The 16,377-nt window shown below is 44.6% G+C and overlaps 1 long non-coding RNA gene across 3 annotated transcripts; it reads right to left on the bottom strand.

Moving 5' to 3' along the window:
- Positions 1-715: 715 nt before the first annotated feature.
- LOC138102809 (uncharacterized) lies at positions 716-15,381 on the bottom strand. 3 transcript variants are annotated; one of them, XR_011147551.1, is made up of 5 exons: positions 15,258-15,381; positions 14,538-14,744; positions 10,417-10,599; positions 7,634-7,761; positions 716-1,436 (listed from the first exon to the last, which is right to left on the bottom strand). It is a non-coding gene; the product is annotated as an uncharacterized lncRNA (long non-coding RNA). The 3 variants fall into 3 exon arrangements; XR_011147550.1 differs by lacking the exon at positions 716-1,436 and having other exon boundaries at positions 6,965-7,761; XR_011147552.1 differs by lacking the exons at positions 716-1,436; positions 10,417-10,599 and having other exon boundaries at positions 6,965-7,761.
- Between the last annotated feature and the right edge of the window lie 996 nt (positions 15,382-16,377).

Genomic DNA, 16,377 nt, shown 5'->3' with positions numbered 1-16,377 from the left:
TGCCGGGCTGGGGCTGCGTAATGCCAATCAATCCCATCCCCTCCCCTGGATTGAGTTCCCCGAAGAGGCAGACTCAGGGGGCGGCTCAGAAGCCTAAGCTGCACCCCCCTGGGTGGTGCCCGGGTATAAGCCGCCTCCCCCGGTTCGGGAAAATTCTCGGTTACTCGGTCGTTCATTGGTTCTGTTACAACTCCCACCTCTCAGTTTACGCCAGTGGTTCTTGTTAAATTGTATCCCCCCCCCCCCCGGCTTGTAACTCATTGGTTGTTTTCCCCTTTCACCGGGGTTTTCAAATTCCCTATAAAACTGAGGACAAGGCTCCGAGGAGCCATCCCATCGATTCCCATCAATCCGATCCCATCATCATCCCATCACATTAAACCTGTTAGAAGCCAGACCCGAACAGCCTCTCTCTTCCTTTGTCTCCGAGCTAACGTGAGCCGATCCCATTGGCTCCTGCTGTGTTTCCTCTGCTGAGAAGCCAGCTAGCTAGCCCAGCAAGCAGCTCTTTTCCTGATCCTGAAGTCGCTTCTGTGAGGGGCAGAAGTAACGCAGCTGGACTGTCTCTGACCTGGGGCACGCCAGAGCTCGTGCCTCGAGCACCAAATGCTGCGTTAGTTGGGTTACCTGTATAGCAGTAGCTTGTAGGTTTCTTGTGATAATTCTTTCAATTAAATAGTTATATAGGACATCTGTTCCCCAATGGGTTTTCTGGTGTTCTTCCTTTACTAATGACCACAACAAATAAGAGGGAATGACTAATTTTCCTTCTGCAGTAATAATTCATCCCTCTTGATTATATGTTCCTGTCTCAATTTTAATTAGCTTTCTGTCCTTTTTGTTATACATCGGCTTACCTTCTAGAGAAATCTGTCCATCTGGGATCAGGGCTCCCTCAGTTATTATCTCACCTTATGCAGCTTTTTTTACCTCTCAATCCGCCATCTCATTTCCTTCTTCCAATTCTGAACTCACCCTTTGGTGTGCCTTAATGTGCTTGATTGCTACCTTCTCAGATAACTGGACAGTTTCTAACAGCTGTGTTATTTCATGTGCATGCTTGATGTTTTTCTATTGTGAGTTTAACAGTCCTCTCTCTCTCCAAATGATTCCACGTGCATGTACAACCCCAAATGCATAACTCGAGTCTGTGTAGATGTTTACTCTTTCCTTTTGCCATTTCCAAGGCACAGATTAGGGCAATTATCTCAGCCTTTTGTGCAGAGGTGTTTGTTGGTAGAAGCCCAGATTCTAATACCTCTGGGCCAGTGGTAACTGCATATCCAGCGTGTCACTTTCCACTGATGACATAACTGCTTCCATCAATGAACCAGGTCTCTGCATTGTCCAAAGGGGTATTTTTCAGGTCCGGATGACTGGAGTAGGTAGCCTCAATGGTTTCCAGACAGTCGTGGTGTACAGGTTCCCCTTGGTTTCTGCAGAGAAAAGAAGCTGGGTTGATAATATTAGTTACCACTATTTCAACATCATCCTGTTCCACCATGATGGCTTGGTATTTTAAGAACCTCTGTGGGGAAAGCCAGTGTCCACCTTTTGTTTCCAGCACTGCAGACTCTGTGTGGGACACTAGCATGGTCATTTTCTGGCCTAATGTGAATTTGCGTGCTTCTTGGATGTTTAGCACGACTGCTGCAACAGCTCTGAGGCACCTGGGCCATCCCTTGGCTGCTGCATCTAGCTACTTAGGGAAGTAGGCCACTGCCCATCGTTACGGGCCGAGGTCTGTCGCTATGACCCAGCCCACTGCGGGGCTGGGGCAGCGAGATGCCTGTAGAGGGATTTCTTGTGGAACAGGGGCATATGATACCCCTGGAAAAATTGGACAACCCAGGGTTGCTGAGGAAAAACCCCTGAACTGGCCCCCGGATGCAGGCAAGCCTGGAAAGCACCTGGCAGCAGGCACCCCTGAAAGTCCTGGGAAAAGCAATACACTGGTCGGCTCCCCCGCAGATTAGGGGTGGTCTAGAGGGACGGACTGGGCGTGAATGTTTGCAAAAGTAGATATGAGCTTGTGTAGTTAAAGGGGAGAATGATGCTCAAATTGTATCGGTGTTCATGTCGTTACTCTGGCGAGCTCTCCAGCACGCGGGCCCCCCTCAAAAGATGCCAATCAATCCCAGCCCCTCCCCTGGATCGAGCTTCCCCAAGACACAGACTCGGAGGATGGGTCGAGGGGCGGCTCAGAAGCCTAAGCTGTATCCCCCCTAGGCGGCGCCCGGGTCTAAGCTGCCTCCTCCCGTTCGGGAAAATTCTTGGTTACTCAGTTGTTCACTGGTTCTTTGTTGTATCTCCTGCCTCTCAGTTTCCCCCATTGGTTCTTGTTGAATTGTATCCTCCCCCTGGCTTGTAACTCATTGGTTGCTTTCCCCTTTCCCCGTGGTTTTCAAACCCCCTATAAAACTGAGGGAAAGCCGCTCGGGAGGATCCCAGCTTAAGATCATTGCCATGTTCTGGTTGCTGAACTTCTGACAATAAACCTGTTAGAAGTCAGACCATGTTGCAGAATGATTAGAGGATCAGGGACATGGATCATTGATAAAGGGAACAAATCAATAACAGAACTGTACAAAGCAAAGGCCTGCAAGCAAAGGCCTGCATGAGGAAAAGCCTCCATGAGAAAGTGCCTGTGTGAGAAACAGGCCTGGAAACAAAAAGGGAGATTTTAGGAGGTACAGTGCTGTTCTCATAAAAATGTGCTGACCATGAGAAGGGAGGAAAACTTTGATCTCTCAAGACAAAACATAAAGCTTGCCAAATGTAGTCTTTTGTCTAACCCAATTATGTAGAAGTAAGAATGCACCTTTGTAAGTTTAAACTAATTAAAGAACTGATAAGCTTGTATACTTTCACACTATATAAGTGCCTTTGTATTGCTAATAAATGAAGCTTGCTTACCGATCACATTGATTGTCTGCATGGCTTCCCCTACCCAAAGTCGGCAAGACCAGAACAGCCTCTCCCTTCCTTTACCTCCAAACTAACGTGAACCTATATCATCAGTTCCTGCCGTGTTTCCTCTGCAAAGAAGCCAGCTAGCTATCTCAACCAGCAGCACCCTTCTTGATGCCGAAGTCACTTCTGAGACGCACAGAAGTAACGCAGTTGGACTCTCTCTGATCGAGGGCACGCCAGAGCTCGTGCCACGAGCACAGAACTGCGTTAGAGGTCCTGTGCCAGGATCCCTAGAGCAATCTCTTGTTTTTCATGGGAAAACAGAAAGAATGGTTTACTCACGTCTGGGAGTCCCAAGGCTGGGACTGACATAAGAGCATTCTTCAGCTGGTTAAAGGCCCATGTGGCCTCTTTTGTCCACTGGATGTCTCTGCTTCCATTTGTGATACGAGCATACAAGGGTTTTACAAGTAGTCCATAGTTATAAATCCACAACCTGCACCACCCCCTCATCCTCAAAAAGGTCCACAACTCCTTTACTGTCTGGGGTTTTGGAGTCTGGCATATTGCTTCTTTGCGGTCTTGCCCCAAAGTTCGCTGCCCAGCACTGATTTTATAGCCCAGGTAATTACCTTCTGCTTTACCACCTGAGCCTTTTTCTTGGATACTCTGTATCCCTGGAGCCTCAAAAAGTTTAAGAGGTTTACCTTCCAGTCCTTGCAAGCCTCTTTTGTCTGGGTAGCTATTAGGAGGTTGTCTACATACTGTAGTAGTTTTCCTTCCTGTCTTGGGGTGACTTGATATTGTATTCCTTATCGCTGCACTATGCCCAGAAATTAGTATATATACCTTTCTATGCTTTTAAACTGAACCTGAGTGGAGAGAGAAGAAAAAAAACCCTCAAGGACACAGAGATAATACACTCTCATTCTCTGCATTTTTTTTTTTTTTGGCTTTGGCGTTCTGCGGCTGGGAGAGCAGGAGCAGAGAAAGCATCCTGCTTGCTTTCCAGCCAGCTTTCGGCCAGTTTTTCAGCTCCTTTTCCTCCGGAGAGTTGAACTTTTGTTTTCCTGGGATTTCGTTTTTGTCCCTTTTTCTCTGCTGGACTCTTTCAACATCAGAATACATTGGGAGGAATTTCCACCAAGGCCTTGGCCCTGGAGGGGGGCCCACCACCCCGTCCCAGCACCAAGGAGGGGGAGAGAGAGACTACGGGAGGACTCTGAAATTTTCCCAGGTTTTTCTCTCCACAGCAAGAAGTTATATTATTTAGCATTATTATTCTTTTCCTGTGTGTTTGCTAAATAAATAGTTTTTATCTCTTTCACTTTCCTTCAGGGAAAATTCAATTTTTTCCCAAACCTGGTGGGAGAGGGGTGGTTGTGGCCTGCCTTCTCTCAGAGGATATATTTCTAAATTAAGCCAAACCAGTACACTTCCTCTCACGGAGCTTCCCAAGATTCCAAGTCTTTTGCAAATTGCTGGCCAAACAGTGTGGGGCTGTTCTTGAATACTTGAGGCAACACTGTCCATGTGAGCTGGGTTTTTCATCCACTCTTAGGACTTTCCCATTCAAATGCAAAAATTTTCTGGCTGACTTCATGGAGAGGGAGGCAAAAGAAGGCATCCTTCAAATCTAAAACAGTAAACCAGGTTAGTTCTGGTGTTAAACATTTTAGCAAAGTGTATGGGTTGGCCACCACAAGATAGAGATCCTCAGTTATTTTGTTAACATCTCTTAGGTCCTGTACCACTCAGTATGACCCATCAGGCTTTCTAACAGGTAAAATGGGTGTTGGGATTTTAGTTTAGTCCTAGGTTTTTTTCTGTTAAAGGAATTTCCCCCCCCCCCCCCCCCCCCATACATGTTGCTAAGGGAACTAATCGCTGATCGCTGGATACTTAAGAAAACAAAGAGCTACCCATTGGGGGTGGGGTGTGCCTGGCTACTCTTTTGTTTCACCTGGGTGTGGGGTCAGTTCACTCTCGGTGTTGGGAGAGAGAAGCTGCTGGTTTTTTTCGGCCGTTTTTTCTTTCTGCGGAGAAAGATCCTAGGATCCCCAGCCCACCTTCCCTGCCCCGCTGGAGGCCGGGCTGTGGCCGCCCTGCCCCGCCGCTGCTTCGAGCCTTCGCTGCGTTGTAGCTGTGCTCGCCCTGCCTGCCTAGACCTCCGGGGGATTCCCCGCTTGGATACATCCCGTCTGCCACCCGGGATTTGTGCTCAGCCTGCTGCTCCAGCCTGCTGTTCCCGAAGGTCCAGCCGGAAACCAGGGCCAGCTGTCCAGGGGTTTGTGAAGCTTCTTTGTTCCATCCTTCCCCGGGACCCCAGGCCACCGGTGCTGCGTGCTCCCCGAGCTCGCTCCAGAGTGCCCCCTGCAGCCACGGGGAAACCATTGCACCTGCCCTGCTCACCAGGAGCCGCCACCGCCCCTTCTGGCTGCAAGCAGAACTGCACCCGAGGGGAAAGGGCCTGACAGCGGAGAAGGCTGGGACTGGGTTTGTGATTGTTTGCTGTTACTGCCATAGTTATTGTTGTTTGTTTGACTGGTTATATATATAATAGTAAAGAACTGTTATTCCTATTTCCCACATCTTTGCCTAAAGGCCCTTGATTTCAAAATTATAATAACTCGGAGGGAAAGGGGTTACATCTGCCACTTCAAGGGAGGCTTCTGCCTTCCTTAGCAGACACCTGTCTTTCAAAACCAAGACAATGGGAGTGTTAAAATCTGATTGGCACTCCTTTAGCAATCCCAATTGTAAAAGATTGTCAGTCACTGGGGTAATCCCCTCTCTATCCTCCTTTCTCAGGGGGTATTGTTTAATCCTGACTGCCTGCTTCCCCCCTTTAATTTGGATGGGAAGTGCATTCTTTGGTCTTCCTGGTACTTTAGTTGCCCATACTCCAGGGTACACCTGGCTTAATATTTCCTCATTAATTTCTTCTTTGGTTTCAGTAGTTGTTAATATTAAACTCAGTATTTCTACATACTGCTGATCATTTACCTCCAGAGTAATTTCCCCATTTTTGAATGTAATGACCGCTTGTAATTGTTCCAATAAATCTCTGCCCAAAAGTGCTTTCGAGGAGTTGGGTATGCATAGAAATTTATGAATACCCCATTGCTTTCCAAGTTTGTACTTCAATGGTTTACAAAAGTATGCTTTTTCAGATTGGCCAGTTGCCCCTGTAACCACAATATAATCATCCCTCACAGGCATCAAAGCTTTATTTAAAACCAAATGTGTTGCTCCGGTATCCACCAGAAATTCCACTTTTTTTTTCTTTTTCCCCTAGCTTCATTATAACCAGTGGATCTGCTAGGGTAGAATCCCCTGGTCCCCTTCAATCTTCTTTTCCGTGCGCAACCACCTTCCCCCTCTCTCGGTGGTCTCCTTTATTCTGGCAATCTTCTTGTTTTCTTTCCAGGCACTGATTCTTCCAATGACTGAACTTTCTGCAAATCGCGCACTGGTCTTTACCTAGCCAGGGTGGGCCCTGTCTGTGAGGTCCTTCTCTGGGGGCTCCCTGTCTAAGTCTTTTGCTATTTCCTTCCCTCACTACTGCAACTAATTTCTTCAACTCTTGTTTGGAGCTTTCTTCCCGATTGCTAAATACTTTCCATGCCACTTCTAACAGTCTCTAGGTTTCTCCCCCCTGGTGCCTGAAGCTTCTGCAATTTATGTCTAATATCTGCAGTGGATTGCCCTAGAAACAAGGATACAAGCTGTTGTATCCCTACCTCAGTCTCGGGGTCCAGCAATTTATTGTGGTGCATTGCGTCCCTCAGGCGATCCAAGAATTCAGATGGCGACTCGGAAGGACCCTGTTTTACTACATATAAAGCCGACCAATTTAAAGTTTTGGGAACGGCCCTCTCCATACCTTTTGCTACCCACTCTTGATAAGCTTTTAATTTCTCCAATTCGACTGTTCTATTTTGCCGACTTCGGGTAGGGGGAAGCCATGCAGACAATCAATGTGATCGGTAAGCAAGCTTCGTTTATTAGCAATACAAAGACACTTATATAGTGTGAAAGTATACAAGCTTATCAGTTCTTTAATTAGTTTAAACTTACAAAGGTGCATTCTTACTTCTACATAATTGGGTTAGATAAAAGGCTACATTTGGCAAGCTTTATGTTTTGTCTTGAGAGATCAAAGATTTTCCTCCCTTCTCATGGTCAGCACATTTTTATGAGAACAGCACTGTACCTCCTAAAAAACTCCCTTTTTGTTTCCAGGCTTGTTTCTCACACAGGCACTTTCTCATGGAGGCTTTTCCTCATGCAGGCCTTTGCTTGCAGGCTTTTGCTTGTACAGTTATTGATTTGTTCCCTTTATCAATGATCCATGTCCCTGATCCTCTAACCATTCTCCAACACTATTTGGACTCCAGTGTGGTTCTTGGAGTGGAAACTAATCTTTTACATCTAATTGTTGTGCTTTATACCAATCTTATGCAAAATCTTTTGCTGTTTTCATAACCAATTGTCTTGCTGTTTCCGTTAAGCCACACAACAATAATTGTATATCACCCCAGTCTGGATTATGTTGTTTTATTATGAGCCGCAAACATTCGGCAGTACCTCCTGGGTCGCTTTGGTAATTTTTAGCAACCTAATTCCACCTGTCCAGGTCAGCAGTGGAAAAAGGCACTCTAACCAACATTGTGCCCCCATCAGGTGCCACTGCTTCTCGTAGGGGCGCCAGCAATACCTGCTTCCTGGTTTGGGACGAAACAGGGCTTCCCGGAGGAGAGTGAGTTGGTGTTGGTGTTCCTTCCGAGTCCTCATCCTCTTCCCGTCTCCTGAGGGAAGGCTTGAGCAAATTGCTTAGTTCGTCATCTGTTGGGAAATAGAATTATTGGGATCAATAAAAGAACTGTGCAAGCAATAGGCCTGGAAGATTTTAGGCTTGTGTGTGAGAAAAACTTTCCATGGGAAAGTCCCTGTGTGAAGGAAACAAACAGGCCTGAGAAAGAGCACGGGAGTGAAAAACTTGCAGCTGTGCTATCCAGGAGTGAACAAGGGAGGTGAGCACAGAATTCTTTTGATCATAACAAGACTGTGGAAACTTGCCAATGTGTCTGTTTCTCGCGCTTCACGTGTGGGAGGAAAATAACTTTAAGGGATGGGACTATGCAACTACACGAATTTATTGTTTAAAATAACAAACGCATCAGTCGAGGCATGAGATTTTACAACACATACGAGTAATGGTGACTAGTCACAAGATTTAGGGTTACATCGTAATTTATAACTTTCTAATCCAATAGATACTTAACACGACACTTTGTTTTAGATTAATGACCTATCACCTGTGGCACTTCTCACTGCAATGCAGCTATGTCTTGACCAATAACTTCTCATGTCACGTACACACAGATGTCTCTCTTATATCATCTAAATTCTTAACTTAAACTATATAAAATCACACTATTATATTTTAAAACCCTTCACCAAAACACCCAGTGTACAATTTTACTTATAATGATAGGAACACAAGTTTGTAATCCTGTTGCTTAAAGTCCACAAATCTCTGTCAATTAAGCCAGACCTAGTCTCTTCCAGGGTTGTAAATCAAAGCCTCCTTTAATTGCAGGAGTTTCTACTCCTCTGTCTCCCACACCAATGTAAGTCCAATTATGTAGAAATAGAAATGTGTCTTGATAAGCTTTAAGCCACTTAGGAGCTAACAAGCTAGTATACTATATAAGTGCCTTTAGACTGCTAATAAACAGAGTTCGTTTATCAACCATATTGGTTTGGATTGTCTCTCTCTCTCCCCCCGCTGGGATCCGGGCTCCTCGTCCCGCGGAGCTTCTAACAGTCATCATCTTTTCCCTGAGCCACTGCCTTATAGACTTTATCCGACCTTGTGCATCTCTGACCTATACTGCATGACGAACAACACCGCCTAATCCTTCCTCAGTCTTTCTTATTTTCCTTTTCAAGAGCTAACACCAAAGGATCACGAGGGGTTGTGAGTCCACAGTCTTTTTGCCATTCAGGGTGATTTCGGAGAGAAAAAAATGTGTCACTGTAGGACACTTCTTCCCATTTGCCTTCCTGCCTTAAAAACAACATTAACTGCAACAAAGTATTAAAATCTAAGGTTCCATTAGGTGGCCACTTTGTCCCATCTTCTAATTTATACAGTGGCCACCATTGGATGCAATACTTTACTAGAGTCCTCTTATCTTCCGTGCCTCCAGTTCCTACTATCTCTTTCCAACGTGCCAAAACACAACCAAGCGGGCTTGCTCTAGAGATTTCCTTGCTCTGTCCGGTTCCCATCTTACTCAAAGCTCAAGTTCACTCAAATACTGTGTCACCCACTCCATGTCTCCCATATTGTGTATAAGCCACTCCTTGTAAGCTTTTCTAAGCTTTCTGCCAAGCCTTCCTTGCTCCCACCTGCATTCTACCTTTAACACCTCCTCCCAATCCTTTTCTAACATGCTACTGTTTTTAAGCCCATGATACTCTTTTCCACACAAAAACTTTAAAACAAGGTGCCCCTTTCTTTCCCGACACTCTGGGCATGGATGTCTGTCTGCCAAATAGGTCGAATCGTAGTATCTCCGACTACCACCAAACTCACACTGTGCTAAAACCCACAGCTGGTGTGGGGCTAAAGTCTCCTTATGCTCACACACAAAACAAAAAATCCCTTCTTTCATGCGTGCAGGTAGGACAAAAGAACTAAAGGAGTTAGGGGCTATGCTTCTATTATATAATTGTTGAGGGATGGAGGGGGGCAACGACCTCCCTCCCTGCTTAGCCACTGTTGTTTTTACTTATTAAAAATTAATAACTTTACACTTTGTGCCGGTTTGGCCTAATTTAGAAATATATCCTCTGAGAGAAGGCATGTCACCACCCCTCCCCCACCAGGTTTGGGAAAAATAAATTTCCTTCCCCCTCTCAGGCTCAGTTTAAAGGCATAGAAAGGCACAAAAATTAATTTCTGGGCATAGGGCAGCGATATGGGATACACATCATAAAGTCACCCCAAGACACACTTTTAAATGCATGGAGCACATGGCAAATTTTCACCCCTACAATAAAAATAAAGCAACCAACCAGCCCAAACACACACTAATAAACCAAAAATAGTCACACTTAGCCACAGCCAAGCACTCATTGTTTATTACTCATGCATTCCATCTCTTGCTTCATTTCTCACAAAGCTTAAAACTAATAAGTCACACACAAAATTCAGTCATACACAAGCACACACAAAATAGCAGCAACAATAAAATAGCAGCAATAAATGTCAATACTGTTTATACAGAGGGGCCCCACACACACAGTCCCCTGGTTTACCTGCCCAGGGACACACTTGGGACCGATAATAGGTCCCCTCAAACTGCTGGCTCCTAATCTGGGCTCTACAATGAGGACTGTGCTGTGCACCAGACATCTCTGGTGACCTATCAGCTGCCCTAGCCTTGTGTACAACTTACAGGCACCACCCATTAGGAAACATAAACATACCGTTTGTCCGCAGTCCCAGCAGGTCGTTGTCTGCCCCCGCAGTGAGCGAGCCGAGAAGTGGAGTTCCACCAGGAAAATCTCCCGGGCCATGGCTAGCATGTCTGCCCCCTCAGCCAATACTTCAGCCAGGTAGACAAGCTCCTGGATGGCTCGCCAAAGTGATCCGCGGAAAAGACTCCACAACTTGAAAGTTGCAAAGTAGGTATGTTTTAATCAGCTGAGGCACATGGGGGATTTTTCCTCCAAAGACATGCGCATCTTCAGCGGCTCTTGGCTTAATATTTATCTAGTTACAAACTACATATGCATCAGATTACACAATATGCCTATACATATTCATCACCTGTCCCTGCTTCACATTATAATTAGCTCTAAAGTCATTAACATATCAGTGCGCTTGTGCAGTGACGCCTGGTGGTCGCGGGCCAGGGTCCCTGGGATGAAGTAAAGGTCTTCCTCAGATGAAGTATGTAGTCTTCCTCGGGTTGTTTTGCAATGCCCAATCAAAATATTGCAAAATCTTTGCCTGCCATTGACAGCAACCTTGATCTGGCTCTGATTACGATCTGAGCTATCATTTCAAGCGTTGTGAAAATTGGTTTTGGAGATCTGTAGGGTAAGAAAATCTCTAAGAAATTGAACTCACAACCTTCAGATTATGAGACTGAGTTATGCTGCCATTACTTCTGCGGAATCGTCTTAATGAGGAGTTACATGGAGAGCAGCAAGGGTTTTTGCAAGTCTTTGGTCTGCTGCTTCAAGGACTTTCCCAAGTTGTTCCCCTAAGATGTTCGCTTGTATTACTGCTATATGTTGAGGAGTGCTTATCTTGCTGCAGGTCTCTATCATTTGAGGGAAGGTTGGCTGTGGATCCGGTAAGGCACTTATTAGGAGCTTGCATTCTTCATTTGCATTAGCAAATGCGAGGCTTCGAAGTAGATGGGGATGTGCCACTTCATCACTGCATTGTCTTTCTATTGCTTGAGTAAAGCGGTCTACAAAAGAAGCAAATGATTCAGATACTCCTTGTCTTACTTCTGTATAAACACCCTCTGGGATTCCAGTAGGTTGAATTTGCAGAATTGCCTTCTGAGGTTCTTCTTTGATGTCTGAAATCACTTCCTGAGGCAAGTCCGCTTGGTCTTCTGGTTTGTCATGGGGAGCATCACCTGCTATTTCTGTTAATGTAAGAGCTGCATTTACATCCCCAGCATAAGTCTCTATCAGTTTGGCGAGAGCTCTTCTCCATCTGACTTCCCGTAGCATGTGAGTCTGTCAGGACCATAGATGCTATGTATTTACAATCATAAGGCACCAAATCATAGTTATTGAAGATGCCTTTCAATAGCTGTTTGAAATATGGAGAACATAAGCAGCTGTCTTTAATCGCTTGTCTCAAGTCTTAAATGATGTCATGTGTCAGCGGTATCCATCAGGGATTTGCATTCTTTTTACCATATCTTATTGGCATCACTATCATTCCTGTTGCTGCCATATTGAAATCTCCTTCCTTCAGTGCCTTTCTTCTAATCTCTGTCCAGTTGGTAGGGTTAGGCATATCTTTTGAAGAATTACTTGGATTATTGTTTGAAAATACTCATAAATTAGGAGAAAATGTGACTAATTCTCTATTTGCATTGTGCAGATTATTTGCATTTTGTACATTTATGCCTTGTAAAGATGTTTTTCCCTCTGGCTTCAAAGCTGCATTCATGCTTTCTTCCCCTGTGCAGAAATGTGGTTGTCTTTGTGTCTGTTTATTATTGTCCTGGGTTGCAGTGTATTCTATTACCATCCTCATGAGCTGTTGAAATCAGGTGGGCAGTGTTTCCTTCCCTCCTCCCCCCAGACTATCTTCTGTTAATGAGCCTCATCAACACTTGGCCTCATGACTCATTACCCCATTGTGAGATGCTCCACCCAGAGGGAGGAACCAAGCATCCCATCCTGGATATAATTTGAGATTCTGAACACCAGAGACAACCTGTCCATTGGATCTCCAGAGGACAGGAGCTACATAGCCACCACTGGACCTTCTGAGGAAGAGCAGACCTTCTTTCTACAGAATCACTGCTTCAGGAGGACTGCAGCCACCATTCTACTGGACTGCTACCACCACCCTGATTAACAGGGTGTCAGGTTGTATCTTGACTCTGTCAGTTTAACCCAGTGTTATCTGCCTTTATATTTTATTTTTTTTCCCTCTTTTTATTTCCCTATGAAATTGTTATTCTGACTTGGTGTCTCCCACTAGTTTGTTTTCAAACTAATACAATTATATATATTTGAGGGTGCAATAATAGAAGTGGCCACAGGTGGTGCTGTAGCTGGAGGACAAGCAACTTGTTGGTCACAAGATGGCGCAGGCCGAAGTACGTAGGCATTGTTTACGGAAGTGACTAGGGCGCCGCCATTTTGTTGTACGGCGGAAGTGAGCTGTGCGCCGCCATTTTGCAGGAAGCACATGTCCCGTGTGCAGCTTTGTAGCTGTATTAAAAAGTTTTGGAGCAAGTCTCCAGGGTTGGACTCTGCAGAATTTTGCACAAAAGCAGGCAACTGAGGGGTACCACGCACCGCAGCGACGGGTAAAGTATCACATTCTGCTTCTCTCTCGGTTGTCTGGGGCGGCCCCTACTGCTTTGACTGCTCCAGTCCTGGGTCGGTCCACGCCGCGGTTCGCGAATCGACCAGGGATGAACCCGGGCTTCCCTGAACCCCCTGTGTTATCTGCTGTCATACATGAAATCCCTAATTAGCTTGGTCTTTGCATGTTAAGTGCCTTAATTAGTTAATTTTGAGTTAAACAGTTCTTTTAATTGAATGATAAAGTTAACCCATCAACCCAGGTACAAAAATCAAGCTTTATTATTAGGGTTTTCACTATCAAGCTTCATTATTAGTGTTTTCACTTGTTCAAAACAGTGTATTTGCACCAGTCCCAGTTAAAATTCCCAGTTAGAAGTTTCCTAGTTAAAAATCCCTTTTTTCAAACTTTAAACCACTTGTACACTGTAAGAGTTGTTTCTCCTATGTTCATTGTCTGCTTTGTGGATGTTTTGGGAGGTATTGGATGTATTTTAAGGGTTTTTTTGAGGGTTTTGCTTTGCACTTTAACCTCAGGACCAACTTCAAAACCCCAGTTTCTAACAGCCAGCAGCTATTTTTAGCCCATAGCCGTTATTTTGCAGGCAAGCTCCATAGCAACCTGAATCTTAATGAGGACATGTTACCACCCTTACTTCAGCTGTTACCACCCCCCTGACAACGACGAGCTATTGGTAGACAGAGATGATCTGTCAAAAGGAAAGCACCAATCACTTTGGACCAAAGGGGTGTGCTGTGGGCGGGCTGTGGGCGGACTGGGGCTGAGCAAAGGCACTATAAAACAATGATGCACCCCTCAGAGCAGTGCAGACCAGTGCAGATCAGCTGTAGTGGGTGCCAGTGCTGGGTACTTAAGCCTTACTCCTATTAAGGAGCCTTTAATAATTTTTACCTTTGACTTTTGGATTAGCTAAAAGTCAGCCCAGCACTGCAAGTTCTTCCACCAGAGGTTCAGTGCTGTCTAAGCCTGAAGATCTCTAATCCCTGCGCTCCTGGGGCATACCTCCTGAGCCACTAGGATCCCAAATTTTTATATTTTGCTAATTTTTGTATTTTTTTTTCAATTTTTCTGTTTTTAATAAATTATTTTAACTTTTACTAAGAGTTGTCTCATTCCTTACATCTGCTTTGCTTTTGCCGTACCTGCTGCGCTGGCAATTGTGTTTAGCATTTCAGGCAGCTCGTGCTCTGTTACAAACTCCTTCTGTTCCGGAGTTTTAGCTCCCGCCGCCTGAGCCTGAGAAGGAGGCGGGGCTCCCTCCCTCTCCTGTCCAGGCAGCATAGGCTGTGCGTGAGCCATATCGGTGTGAGAAGCTGCTGGCATCTCGCTGCGCTGTTCTATCTGATTTTTGCTTGCTATAACTTTGTATACAGCTCTGCAAATGGGAAGAAGCTTTGCAGCTGGACCATTTCCACGGGAGGCTGCTTATTAACTTATTAAAAGCATCTCTCTGCGATTTTGACATAACATTTCCCATTATGACTCTAGGATTAACCCTGAAGCATATAATCCATACCTGACTTTGCCGTCAGAAGTTTTCCTCAGTTCCCTCTGTTCCGTAACTGTTCAGAAGTACGGTCCTGGTTCCTTTCACCCGCCACTAGGGTCCGAGGTCCTTTTTCTTTTTTCCCTGGGGAATATTCTTCTTCCTTTTCCTTTTCCAGCTCAAAGCTGCTTTTTCTTCTTTTCTCTTGTTTTCTTCAGGGAGTCCAAACTCTGAGTCCTGGCACAAGGGAGCACCAATTATTAATTTTCTCATTTTCCAAACTCTGAGTCCTCACACGCGGGCACCAATTGTCCATGTCTCTATTTTTGTTTTGCCTCTGAATCACGAGTTCTTTTACTCAGAGTTCGGATTGAAACATAGAAGACGCCAGGCTTTTCTTCTAAATGATGTTTATTATTTTCTTATCTATAGCACAGCTGCACAGAGTGTGCCTCCAAGTTAACAAGGTGGAAAATGGCCCCGAGTTCTAACTTCCAAGGCCATTTAAAGTCCAAACTGTCCAATTATGAAATGCCAAAGAATTTATTTTTACTTATAATCCAATAACTAACTATTCATGATCCGCACTGCAGATTTTTTGACCCAATACCAGAACACCCAGATTTGTGAAGAAGGAGAAAAGAAGAACAAATCCACTCCCAAAATCCTCCATATATATATATAATTATATCCCAGAAACCTAAATTCTCTAAACCCAGGGTTCCAACAGGGTTGAACTTTTTACCTCACCTTCTTGTGCAGATTCCTTGTGTTCCTGCCCAAGTCCAAACTTCTAAGCTGCCTTAGGCTGGTTTTCAGGGTCCAAGAGTAGGATCTTTGGTCACAGTTTCTTCCCCTTGTCAGTGGTCCTGGATCCTCCCCTTATCCTCCCTTACATCATTCCCTTTGCCTGGCAAGCACGAGTGTTAAGCAAGGAGCTGCAAAATTTAGCAATACTAGCAATACCACGGTCAGTAGTTAACTCTTAAAATTCTAAGCTCCCTGTATCAAAAGGACTCTGTGGACATTATTGTCATTTATGTGGAGTCGTGGTTTTACACTGCCCAAATGCCAAGCACCCACGAAAACTGCTCACACACCCTCCCCTGCTACAGCTGGACAGAGGAGAGGAAAATTTAATGAAGGGTTCATGAGTTGAGATAAGGACAGGGAGAAAACACTCCAAGGGCAAAACAGGCTCAACTTAAAGGTACTGATTTGTTAAATCCCGATATCCACAGACAAAAGATCCTCTAACTAATTAAAGAGTGGTATGTTTATTCAGGCACCGGCAGGCGGCATGGGAGTAGCCTCCTAAAGACATGCCAGCAAAATACAAGGTTTTTTGTTCTCTATTTATTACTCAAAGTTTTACATCTTCTACATATGTATGACCCCAGCACCTCCCATCTTCCGCTTTGTATTAAAATGAGATCATTAGTCTTTCACGCATGTGCAGTTTCTCTCTTGAATTGGGTCAGTGGTCTTGAATTGGGTCAGTGGTACTGAAAGATGAAGTTAGGAATGTCTTCCTCACAGTGACCTTTTTACCTTCTTGCTGTTGGCAGGCCTTCATGACTTCTTGGCGTAGTCCAAGATCTCCTACTTTTGATTAATTATTATGAAACCCAGGTGCTGTTCTTGGTTCTATTAGTTTCAATTTGTTTTGATGACAGTTCATTTATTCTGTTACTTTCTATAAACAAAACTTAAAACAAAAATATAATGGCAAATAATACATCACTTAGGTCTAGCTTAGGCATCTACTAATCATTAACTTATCTTTTGTTTTTCTACTTTATATCTTAATCAATTCAAATTTCTTTTAACTCTTAGCTAAAATTTTAACTTTTTAGAACCTTGACTCATT

This window comes from Aphelocoma coerulescens (assembly GCF_041296385.1).
Source record: "Aphelocoma coerulescens isolate FSJ_1873_10779 chromosome W unlocalized genomic scaffold, UR_Acoe_1.0 ChrW_unloc_scaf_2, whole genome shotgun sequence".
NCBI lineage: Eukaryota > Metazoa > Chordata > Aves > Passeriformes > Corvidae > Aphelocoma > Aphelocoma coerulescens.
Note: the sequence above shows the minus strand (reverse complement) of the source record. Positions and strands in the feature narration are given on the sequence as shown.